The following is a 12,512-nucleotide window of genomic DNA, read 5'->3' as shown; positions in this document are numbered from 1 at the left end:
TGGGCTGAAGCGGACAGGTGAGCCGTTGAAGCTCATCACGCACCACAGAGCGGATAAGATCTCGGAGAACATCCACGTTTCCAAAGGCAATCGCGTCCGTCAGTGAAGCAGCGTTCGCGTGCCTGTCATACGGAGCTGAGCGCTGGTCCGAAGGTGAAGTTGGGTTCAATTACCTTTCATAGAAGGCTGAGCGCTGGTGTAACATCTTTTCCATCGTGGTGGCTTCGGTTAAGAATTCAGCCACGGTCTTTGGCGGGCTTCGAACAAGGCCAGCAAATAACTGTTCCTTAACTCCTCGCATTAGATGGCGCAACTTCTTTTCCTCGGACATGGTTGGGTCCACCCGACGGAAGAGGCGCGTCATATCCTCGACGTACGACGTCACGCTCTCGTTCGGAAGATGAATGCGGGATTGGAGCGCCCGTTCGGCTCGTTCACGGCGATCAGCATTGGAGTAGGTCTCTAGCAAGGCACGACGGAACTCGAACCACGATTTGATGAGCCCTTCTCGGTTCTCGTACCAAGTGCGGGCACCGTCCTCCAAGCTGAAGTAGACGTTCCTCAACTTTGCTGCGTCGGTCCATTCATTTATCTCGGCAACGCGCTCAAACTGGACTAACCAGTCCTCTACATCCTCGAATATATCTCCGTGGAACACTTTCGGCACTCGGAGATTCTGCAGCAGGTACTGAGTTGCCATTGTGGCCGTACCTTGCATAACGGTCGATAGAGAGGTCGATGTTCCTTCCATATTGGTCCGTGGGGGCGTCGATGTTGCTACGGAGAGATGGTCAAGCTCCGGAGGCAATCCTCGGATTCTCCTACTGGCCCGGTGAACAGGGGTGTCCACTAGTATGGGGCTGGTACTCCTGCTACCAGGAGGGGTTCGTGGCATCGGATGAAGCGTACCCCGCACCTCCACCAGTTTTGTCACGAAAAGACAATTAAAGATGTACCAGGTGCGGCGAGACAGACAGTCGTACAAGATGGCGTACACCAAAACTCAAGCCGGCGTCCGCAGCCTCGACTACTTCTTCTTCTTCTGCCCCCACTTCTTGCCGAGCGCGCGTTCCAGTCACTTCTTTCTTCGCGCTGGCGCGTGACACCTAGCGGCAATATGCTTGAATAAGTTTAGGAGATCGTATGTGAGATAAAATTGCGCTTGTTGCAGCACCTGTAGCGGGAGAAATTGGAGCTAACGAGGCCTCCCTATGTGTTTCTACTATGCTGGTTTTATTAGCAGCGGTGCGTTGTCGATGTTCTGGCCGTCTGTGGCCATGTGTTGAGCTTGAGCTACCCCTGTGAACGTCTCGTGCGCACGGCGCGGTAGGGAAAGCTTGGTGGAAGAAGCGCTGCTGAGTGCGCATGCGCGCTGTCATCCAGTGTTGCCAATTTAGCTATGTTGTAGCTACATCTTGCTACTTTCGGACTCAACTACTGCCAAACTTAATTGAGCTATGAGTCTAGCTCGTAGCTCCTAATAGCTGTTCCGTTCCTAAATCTAGCTCCTAATAGCTGTTTTAGCCAAGTCTAGCTTTAGTCTAGCGACATTTCGTAATCACTATTTTGGTGTGAAAAAGTACTTGCTACACATATGCTAGACATGATGCAACGAATATAGCGCCATCTAGTGGCTTTTAAGGAAGATACAAATCAGACCAAGAAATATCCGGTCTCGAGAGAAAGAATGAAACAGTTGAAAAGAGAGAGAATACAAAGAAGACTGCGAACGGGTCTGCCTCGCTGCGTCACTTGGAAAAAGAGCACATAATCAAAGGAGAGGTTGTGTGGTGGCGCGGCTTATGACTCTTATCTTACAAGCACTTCGATGAGCATCGAATTATTGGTTGCGCTACAATATCGTACTTGTGCGGACGCATGTAACCGCAATCCTATTATTCAAACGCCACGTGGACACAACACGAGCCTCTTGACGTTTCTGAGCGGTGGCGACCTCGAGGCACTCCGCATCCGACTCTGTCCGCGGATGGACGCCGGTCTTCGGAGCGACGCTCCCGAGCGCAAGCAGCGCCTTAATCGGCTCCAAGGGGATCAATTGAAAGCCACAAAAGACGTCATCATGGGTAGCGAAAGCACGATGTGCTGACGCCACATTCAGGGACGCGAGCTGGTGTTTCTGTAATTTCACATACCATCCAAACTATAGCTGCGCCAAATGCGTCACTGTCACTGTCGGTCATATGCACACAGAAGGCACGTGACAGAAATTGTTGCCAAAGATCGAATGAATTGGTGGGTTCTCTGTCACAACAGAAACCGAAAGTAGCTTGGGGCATTTCACGTTCATTTACTCGCCTTAAGCACCTTGATTGTTATTACTTCTCCGGTGCACTGCCTTTTCTTGGTGTTGCTACCATTTTTTTATTGCATGTGAAACAAGCATTTTTCGCCAGTGTCAAAGGAATCAACGCATATTTAGGAAGCCAAGGGAACGAAGACTTACCCGCTCACGCCATAGAATGTACGAGAACATCTTACGAAAATCCACTCATGACAGCCGGAGAGTGCGTAGCCTTGCTGGCACAAATTTCTCGCTCTCCTCCACTGGCCTAGCCAGAAACTTCATTAGGGGGGGGGTGAGGGGGCTCACATTGGAGCTTGGCCTCCTCACAGAATTTGTCGAGGGATCAAATACATGAATAATAACTGCATTGCCGTTGCCAAAGGTGCTGTAAACAAATTCTTGAATGCTACGCACTGTCAAGACAAGCAAAATATGTATTTCTTCATAAAATAATATATTCTTATATCCTAAAAATTTTGTTAAAAATAACTGATATTAATGCTTCCATGTTGTTTGTGTATTTATTAAGAAAGAAAATATAACACAAACTTTAGAACTGTATCAGTGCGAAACCAGCAAAGCAGTGCATGCCGCTGATATGATAAATGTAAAAACCGTAAAATGAACAAGTTGAGGACAAATATGTTAATGATACTTTGTCATTCGAAAGCCTTGTTTACATTTTTCTACATATGCGACGGGCAGGGAAAAATCTCAGTGACGCTGTCCTTCGTTCCAATGTACTCCGCAGGAGCAGCTGTCAACGGTTGTGTATTGTAATTGCACCGAAATCGTAGTCACAACAGAGATCACTTATACAAAGCAGCAGTTCGGCAAAGTACACATTAGAAATTCGAAGTACAATGGAATACACAAATGCGAAGATAAAGATTTATAAAAGCAAGAAAAGTGTCTCTGGAAACAAAGTTCACTGCATGTATCTACAAAACCTCGCAACAAGATATTTAAGTATACGTATAAGTAACCAATAAATCTACGTATCTAAGCAAAAGTCACTTTAAAAAGGGTGTTGCAGCTAATTTTAGCCAGAGCTTAAAAATATTCCGATGCACTCTAAGACGACGCGACCAAGTGCATGTTGCTCACTTTTGTACGTAGTGTGTCACGCTATACTTTGTATTTTGCTTAATTAGATATTTAGTCAAGATTAATAAACTGACTTATGAAGTAACGAAGTTAGGAAAGAAATTCCATTTAGAAAATTGCAGAGAGGTTTGCAAAACGTCCGAATAAACAGTTTCTGTTTTTCTCTATATATATTAGGCATTAGTGTATTTCAGCTTACTGATGATGCCGCGAACTACAAAACTAGTGACATGCCCGCTTGCGCGTCGTGATGGCACTGCTCCCCAACGTTGCGCGCACAAACAACCATAGGTGCGCTGCCGCTTAAAAGGCGATAGGGCAGCGACGTAGGCGTTGGCTGTGCCATTTACGCCAGCGATGTGCTCCCCTCACAAAATTTCGTTATAGCGATAAGCAGTCGCAGCGGTTATGGCTTGTGCTGCTGGAAGCAGCAGGTCCATCATTTGGCGATAGCTGTAAGCATATTGAACATCCCTAAATAAAACAACTCAGTTTTCAGAAGGCTGAAAATGGATGCATAAGAGTATCATTAATAACCAGACGCAGTCTATCACTGAATTTACGTTTATTTTTCATGCGCTTTGACAGTAAGCGCTCGAAGAGGTCGCCTTCTGCAGCGACACAACATTGGGAACTTCTGAGAAGGCTTGCGGTCGCTGCCTTGAACACCGTCGGTGAAAGGCTGTGGCAGACTTCAATGATCTTCTCTTGTAAGGCTTCTGGAGTGGTCGTTTCCGTCGTGTATGCGTGATCCTTAATATAGCCCCAGAAGAAAAAGTCAAGAGGGTTGAGGTCGGGCGACATTGCCGGTCACAGCACAGGCCCGTTTCTGCCTATCAATTGCCCTGGGAAGGTAACATCAAGGCTTGCTCGTGCTTGACTGCAGCTGCCGGCTGGGGCCCCGTCGTGCTGACACCACGTTGCGTGGAGCTGGGCTCGTGGCATGTTGCAGCAGAAGTCTTCAACCTGCCCTTTGAGGAACTGACGTACCTCTTGCCGGTCAGAGTGTTGTTCAAAACACTGGGCCAATGACTGTGCTTTCATATATTCCGCACCAAACGTTAAAAGACCTCTGATATTGGTGGCGGGATCTTCGTAGCCAGTGGGGATTTTTCTAACTTCTGTAGTGGGCGTTGTGAATATTTACTTGGCAACTTGAGGAAAAGTTCATCTCCTCAGTCGGGATGCTTTGCTAAGAAAGTCAGAATCCTGCTCCTCCTGAATCCAAACCCAATTCGCAAAGTCGAGTCTCTTTTTGAGATCCCTTGACTCCAAGCATTGATGCAACTGCAGGTGATAACGGTGCAGTCCAGCTGTTTTCAAAATCATCCAGGCAGTTGAGTTGGACACACCGAGTCATGCGCTCACGCTGCGCGTGCTAGCGTGTGGAGTAGCCGACATGAAAGAGAAAACGTTGGAGCGAACGTCATTATTTATGATTGAAACTATCTGCCTATTTTTGTGCCGCTGCCGGTTTACTTCAGCGGCTCGTAGGTGTCGAATATTGTAATCGCGGTCCGTCGCGTACCCGGGTGCCAGCTTCGAAATATCCTTGCAGCCTGCCGTCTCGGTCTGCCTGCAGCTACTAGCACAAGGATCATGTTAGCTTTCTTCTCGTTGCGAAAAGGCGTCACGAAATTGCTCGCACTTTAGCAGCCGATGCACGATCCTCTCTTTATCGCCATAAGAAATTATCGCCTACCACTACAACCACGCCTGTCAGTCGCTTTACGCAGGACAGGAGATACCTGTTGCTAGCTTAAATCGGGTCCTAATAGCCAACACTTGCGTCGCTGCTCTGTCGCTTTTTAAGTCGCAGCTAGCACACCTATGGCTGTTTGTGGGCGGAAAGCTTGGGAACACGCCAGCGGGCATGTCACGTTGTTTTTTATATTTCGCGGGAATCCGCAGTGAGCTGAAAAACACTAATACTTAATAGATAGAAAGACAAACTGTTTACTCTGACGTTTGGAAAACCACTCTGAAACTTTCTAATTGGATTTTTTTCCTGGCTTCGTTGCTTCAGAAGTTAGTTAATTATTATTGACTAATTATCTAATTACACAAAATACAAAAAAATAGCTACACAGTGCATATAAAAGTGAGCAACACGCATTTGGTCGCGTCGTCTTAGAGTGCATCAACATATTTTTTAACTCTGGCTAAAGCAAGCCAAAACAAAAGGGCTTCTTCTTGGACAAGTTGGTGCTTAGATTTCCTAGGTATACTTTGTGGCGCAAAATACATTTCTTGAAAAGGGACAGAAGAAAGGGAGACAGTGAAGCGCCAAAGCCCACTGAACAAGAAAGATGTTCATCTCTCGTAACATCTCTCGTACAGTGGGCTTTGGCGCTTCACTGTCTCCCTTTGTTCTGTCCCTTTTCAAGAAATGTATTTTGCGCCACAAAGTATACCTAGGAAATTTAAGCACCAACTTGCCCTAGAAGAAGTCCTTTTGGAACATCTTTCTCGTATAGTGGGCTTTGGCACTTCACGGTCTCCCTTTCTTCTGTCCCTTTTCAAGAAATGCATGTTGCGCCGCAAAGTATACCTAGGAAATCTAAGCTAAAACACTCTGTATTGCCACGTGGTAGTGACTGTGAAGAAAGCCAAAACTGAGAAAGACGAAACTAGCGTTTTATTGGGCGAACTTGTGCCTTCAAAAGCAGGCTACACTCAAAGAAAGGCGACAGCGGCGAACACAGTAATAATATATAATAATATAATATAATATTTGGGGTTTTACATGCCAAAACCACTTTCTGATTATGAGGCACGCCGTAGTGGAGGACTCCGGAAATTTTGACCCCCTGGGGTTCTTTAACGTGCACCTAAATCTAAGCACACGGGTGTTTTCGCATTTCGCCCCCATCGAAATGCGGCCGCCGTGGCCGGGATTCGATCCCGCGACCTCGTGCTCAGCAGCCCAACACCATAGCCACTGAGCAACCACGGCGGGTGCGAACACAGTCGGCAATCGTCGAAAATTTGATAAGCGGGTCAAGCGCGTCGGCTTTTATACATCAGTCGTCGAATGTTCCAGAGTAATCGCTGAAACCCGCGTGTCTTCCACAAAGTTCTACATTATTCGCGTCGCGCACACATGCAATCAGATTACACAAGGATCGGTCACAGGCAGCGGATAGAACCATCGATAACATTCCAGAAACTTCCCACACATGCAAGCGCGTCCTGTGCTGTGCGATAACATTTGTTAGGCGGTGAAACGTGTCGCCCGATAAAAAGAAACAAGTACACGTATCAATACCCCCCTCTTTAAAAAGCATCGACCCGATGCTGCAAACAAACGAAAGTAATAAAGAAAAGCACTCGTAGCAACGAAAACAACAAAATAAGGAAGTTCGTCAGCGTCCGTGAAAAATTTAAGACGCATCACGTGCACCACTTCAGATGGTACGCGGCGCCGCTGTGAATGCGAAATGCCGCCTGGCACGACCTCATAGTCCAGTGCGCCAATACGTCGGATGACCTTGTAGGGTCCGAAATAGCGTCGCAATAATTTCTCACTCAGTGCTCGTCGGCGTATCGGGGTCCATACCCAAACACGGTCGCCGGGCTGGTACTCGACGCAGCGTGGTCGGAGGTTGTAGTGTCGGCTGTCAGTCCTCTGCTGGTTCATGATCCGTAGGCGGGCGAGCTGTCGCGCTTCTTCGGCGCGTCGGAGATAGGTGGCGACGTCAAGATTCTCCTCGTCAGTCACGTGCGGCAGTATGGCGTCGTGCGTCGTCGTCGTCGGGTTCCTGCCGTAAACCAGGTTGAACGGCGTGATCTGTGTTGTTTCTTGCACCGCCTTGTCGTAAGCGAATGTTACGTACGGCAGGACGGCATCACAGGCCTTGTGTTCGACGTCGACGTACATTGCTAGTATGTCCGCGAGGGTCTTATTCAGCCGCTTCGTAAGACCATTCGTCTGTGGGTGGTAGGCCGTTGTCTTCCTGTGCCTTGTCTGATTGTATTGCAGAATGACTTGGGTGAGCTCCGCTGTAAAGGCCGTTCCTCTGTCGGTGATGAGGACCTCTGGGGCGCCATGTCGCAGCAGGTTGTTTTCGACAAAGAATTTCGCCACTTCGGCTGCGCTACCTTTCGGCAGTGCTTTAGTTTCAGCGAAGCGGGTGAGGTAGTCCGTCGCCACGACGATCCACTTATTTCCGGTTGTTCACGTCGGAAAGGGGCCCAACAAGTCCGTCCCGATTTGCTGGAATGGTCGGCAAGGAGGCTTGATTGGCTGTAGTAGTCCGGCTGGCCTTGTCGGTGGTGTCTCACGTCGCTGACAGTCTCGGCATGTTGTGACATTACGGGCGACATCGGTGGTCAGGCGCGGCCAATATTACCTTTCCTGTATCCTCGATAGTGTCGGGGAAAATCCGAGGTGTCCAACGGTCGGATCGCCATGTAGGGCGTGCAATACGTCTGGACGCAGTCCTGACGGGACAACAAGAATGTAGTTGGCGCGCAATGGTGGGAAGTTCTTCTTTACGAGTAGGTTGTTTTGAAGTGAGAACCAAGACAATCTTCGCCTAAATGCCCTAGTGACAACGTCGGTGTTCCCTTCCAAATACTCGACGAGGCCTTTTAGCTCCGGGTCTGCTCGTTGCTGTTTAGTGAAGTCTTCCGCGCTTATTATTCCCAGAAAGGCGCAGTCGTGCTCGTCGTCTTGCGGCGTGGGATCGACGGGTGCGCGTGATAAGCAGTCGGCGTCGGGGTGTTTTCTTCCGGACTTGTATACTACGGTGGCGTCATATTGTCGCAGTCTGAGGCTCCACCGCGCCAGCCATCCCGAAGGGTCCTTTAAGTTCGCTAGCCAACACAAGGCGTGATGGTGGCTGACGACATTGAATGGCCTGCCATACAGGTAAGGGCGAAATTTTGCTGTAGCTCAAACGATGGCGAGGCATTCCTTTTCGGTTGTAGAATGGCCTTGCGCTTTTGACAACGACAGGCTAGCGTAGGCTATCACATGTTCATGTCCATGTTTTCTCTGGACTAGGACGGCAGCGATGCCTAAGCTACTGGCGTCAGTGTGGATTTCGGTGTCGGTGTGCTCGTCGAAGTGCGCAAATACGAGCGGCAACAGCATGCGTCGTTTGAGTGCTTAAAATGCGTCGGCTTGCGGCGTTTCCCACTGGAACTCGACGTCACATTTAGTTAGCTGTGTCAGTGGCTCAGCCATGCGTGAAAAGTCCTTGACAAATCGCCTGTAGTAGGCACACATGCCAAGAAATCTACGCACTGCCTTCTTGTCGGTAGGCTGCGGGAACTTTGCGATGGCAGCTGTCTTCTGCGGGTCGGGGCGGACTCGAGACTTGCTAGGAACAGAAGCTCGTCGTAAGCGAAGCGGCACTTTTCTGGCTTCAGAGTGGGCCCCGATGACTTGATGGCCTCTAGTACTGTCAAGAGCCGCCTAAGGTGATCGTCGAAATTTCTTGCGAGGACGACGACGTCATCCAAGTAAACAAGACAGGTCTGCCACTTCAATCCTGCTAAGACCGTGTCCATGACGCGCTGGAACGTTGTAGCCGCCGAACACAGACCGAATGGCGTGACCTTGAGCTCGTAGAGGCCGTCTGGCGTGAGGAAGGCAGTCATTTCGCGATCCCTGTCGTTGACCTCTATTTGCCAGTAGCCAGACTTGAGATCCATCGACGAGAAGTATTTTGCGTTGCAGAGCCTATCTAATGTGTCGTCTGTCCGTGGTAGGGGGTATAAATTCTTCTTTGTGATCTTGTCCAGTCGACGATAATCGACGCAGAAACGTAAATTCCATCCTTTTTCTTCACCAAGACAACAGGGGATGCCCACGGGCTTTTCGACAGCTGGATGATGTCGTCGCGCAGAATTTCGTCGATTCGTTCTCTTATAGCTTCACGTTCTCGCGGCGAAACTCGGTAAGGGCTCTGGCAGAGTGGTCGAGCGCACTCCTCGGTGATTATGCGATGCTTGGCGACTGGTATTTGTCGAATCCTCGACGACGTCGAAAAGCAGCCTTTGTATCATCGGAGCAGACTTCTGAGCTGCTGTTGCTTGATCACGGGGAGACTTGGATTAATGTCGTAGTCTGGTTCGGGAACCATGGTCGTCGGGGTAGATGCGGCAGAATCTGAGAGGACAAAGGCATTGCTCGTTTCCAGAATTTTCTCTATGTACGCGATCGTCGTGCCCTTGTTGATGTGCTTGAACTCCTGGCTGAAGTTTGTCAGCAACACTTCAGTTTTCCCTCCATGCAGTGGAGCGATCCCTCTTGCGACGCAAATTTCACGATCTAGTAGTAGATATTGGTCACCCTTGATGACAACCTTGTACGTCAGCAGGTATTTTGGTGCCGACAGAAATGACAATGCTGGAGCGAGGTGGGATGCTGACTTGACTTTCGAGCACTCTTAAGGCATGGTGACTACGGGAGCTCTCAGGCGGTATCGCTCGATCTTCCGACAGCGTTATCGACTTCGACTTCTGGTCAATGATTGCGCCGTGTGGGTACAGGAAGTCCATGCCGAGAATAACGTCTCGTCAACCCTGTTAGAGGATAACGAAGGCGGCAGGGTAAGTCCGGTAATGAACGGTAATTCTTGCCGTGCAGATTCCAATCTGCGTGATGAGGTGATCCTCCAGTGGTCCGAATTTGAGGGCCTTCCCATGCAGTTTTAACTTTCTTGAACTGGGCGGCGATGTGTCCACTCATTACGGAGTAATCGGCACCTGTGTCCACTAAGGCGGTAAATGCGTGTCCGTCGAGAAGCACGTCGAGGTCGGTGGTTCTTTGTCTAGCGTTGCAGTTAGGTCTCGGCGTCGGATCACGGCTGCGTCGTGTTGAACTGAAGCTGGAACGTCGCGTCGTCAAGTCAACTTTCGTCGATGTAGCTTTGGCTTCCTGACTTCGTCGGGACGGCGGCGGGCCGTTATGTCGTCGAGATGGTCTCTTCGGCGTCTTCGTCGGCGGCGGAAGATCTTCATCAGTTCGACGAACAGCAACCGCACCTCCATCGGTTGCTGCTTTTAGTTTTTCGGATATGGGCTCGCAGACCGGCCCCGGGCTGGGCCAGTGTATGGTCGGCGCTGCGGCGACAGGCAGCGGCCTTGTGACGGCGAACGGCCCGGTCATCGAGCGCTCCACTGAGTGGCGGCGAGGTAGTCGGCGATATCGCGAGGTCGTTCGCCAAGCTTTGGAATCGACGCGTTAACGGCGATCCCTCGCAGTCCCATATTCCGGTATGGGCATCGGCAGTAGACGTGACCCGCTTCTCCACAGTGGTAGCACAGTGGGTGGTGGTCAGGAGACTCCAAATGTCCGTCTTACTCGCGTAGCGGCGCTGGGGGACGGGCGGGCATGCTGGCGGCGGCGGCGGTGGACGACGGAATTGTGGCGTTAAAGGTCCCTGGCGCGGTCGTGCAGGGGTGCCTTGGCGGCGGGCGACGGCGGCGTAGGTCATCGCTTCCAGATGGGGCTGCGGTGATTCTCGTTGCACCTCAGGAACTCCAAGGGATCGGTCAAGCTCATCTTTGACGATTTCGGCGATTGAGGGTGCGACCTAGACTACAACTTCTGCAGCTCTTCTCGTACGATCACTATGATAGTCTCGCGCAGATCGCCGGTGGCCAGCTATTGAATTCCTGTGTAGTTGGTAGAGTTCGTGCGGCGGTTGAATTGCCGGTTCCGCATTTCGAGTGTCTTCTCGATGCTCGTGGCCTCGCGAAGAAACTCTTCTACGGTCTTCGGTGGGCTTCGTATCATTGCGCCGAAAACTTCTTCCTTCATACCACGCATGAGAAGGCGGACTTTCTTCTCCTCGGGCATATCCGGGTCGGCTAGGCGGAACAGACGGTTCATTTCTTCCGTGAATATGGCAGCGTTCTCGTTAGGTAGCTGCACTCGGGCCTCCAGCATGGCTTCGCCCCTTTCCTTGCGCACGACGCGCGTAGATGTGCGCAGGAAACCCCTACAGAACAGGTCCCATGTTTTCATGGTTGACTCGCGGTTCTCAAACCACGTTCTGGCGGCGTCTTCTAAGGCGAAGTACACATGCCGTAGCTTGTCGTCGGAGTCCCAGTTGTTGAAAGACGCGATTCGATCATGTCTCCAGCCAGGATTTTGGGTCTTCAGTAGCTGCTCCCTGGAAGGTCAGTGGGTCCCGAGGTTGTTGCAGGATAACGGGGGACGCTGGGGCAGACATTGGTGTTGACTTGGCCAGAATCTTCTTTGTCGTCTCAGGTATAAGTCCGTGCTCTGGGGGCAGTCCTTGCAGTCTGCGGCTAGAACGCTGGTCTTGGGCGATGTCGGTTTGGTCCTCGGGCTTTGGGCTTGTATCACGGCTTTGCGGGGGCGTTCGGTACATGAACGCACAAGCACCTCCACCAGATATTACGTGGTAGTGACTGTGAAGAAAGCAGCCAAACTGAGAAAGACGAAATTAGCGTTTTATTGGGCGAACTTGGGCCCTCAAAATCAGGCTACACTCAAAGAATAGCGATAGCGGCAAGCACAGTCGGCGATCATCGAAAATCTAATGAGCGGGTCAAGCGCGTCGGCTTTTATACGTCAGTCGTCGAATGTTCCAGAGTAATCGCTGGGACACGCGTGTCTTCCACAAAGTTCTATATTATTTAGTCGCGCACACATGCAATCAGATTACACAAGGATCGGTCACAGACAGCGGATGGAACCATCGATAACATTCCGGAACCTTCCCAGACATGCAAGCGCGTCCTGCGCTATGCGATAGCATTTATTAGGCGGTGAAACGTTTTGCCCGATAAAGAGAAAGAAGTACACGTGTCAATATTACGCGTCAAACAAGGCAAATAAACATTTTTCGCGATCAGAGATTCACAGATCAGAGAATCGTAAGGCCCGCACCCCTCCCTCCCTTCATCCACTCCCCCGATGCATCGCGCGCGACGGAAGGCGGTGCGCTTGCTTCCCGCTCTTCTCTTTTCCCTCCCTCCACTCCCGCTCCCCCCATCCGCTACACTTTCACTCGCACACGCAGCATGCAGCGCGCCCTGACGATCTTAACGCCCTTGGACTTCGTACGGAACATGACGGCGACGACAGGAATGAGCCTTGAGCGATCACGTAATTGCT

At 50.5% G+C, this 12,512-nt stretch overlaps 1 protein-coding gene across 2 annotated transcripts in view; it reads left to right on the top strand.

Annotated features, from left to right (window-relative positions):
- The window catches only part of LOC126529753 (agrin-like), a 481,149-nt gene that overhangs the window by 19,672 nt on the left and 448,965 nt on the right, over positions 1-12,512 (top strand). The gene's annotated exons all lie outside the window — the stretch shown is intronic.

Source organism: Dermacentor andersoni, chromosome 9 (genome assembly GCF_023375885.2).
Source record: "Dermacentor andersoni chromosome 9, qqDerAnde1_hic_scaffold, whole genome shotgun sequence".
Lineage (NCBI taxonomy): Eukaryota > Metazoa > Arthropoda > Arachnida > Ixodida > Ixodidae > Dermacentor > Dermacentor andersoni.
Note: the sequence above shows the minus strand (reverse complement) of the source record. Positions and strands in the feature narration are given on the sequence as shown.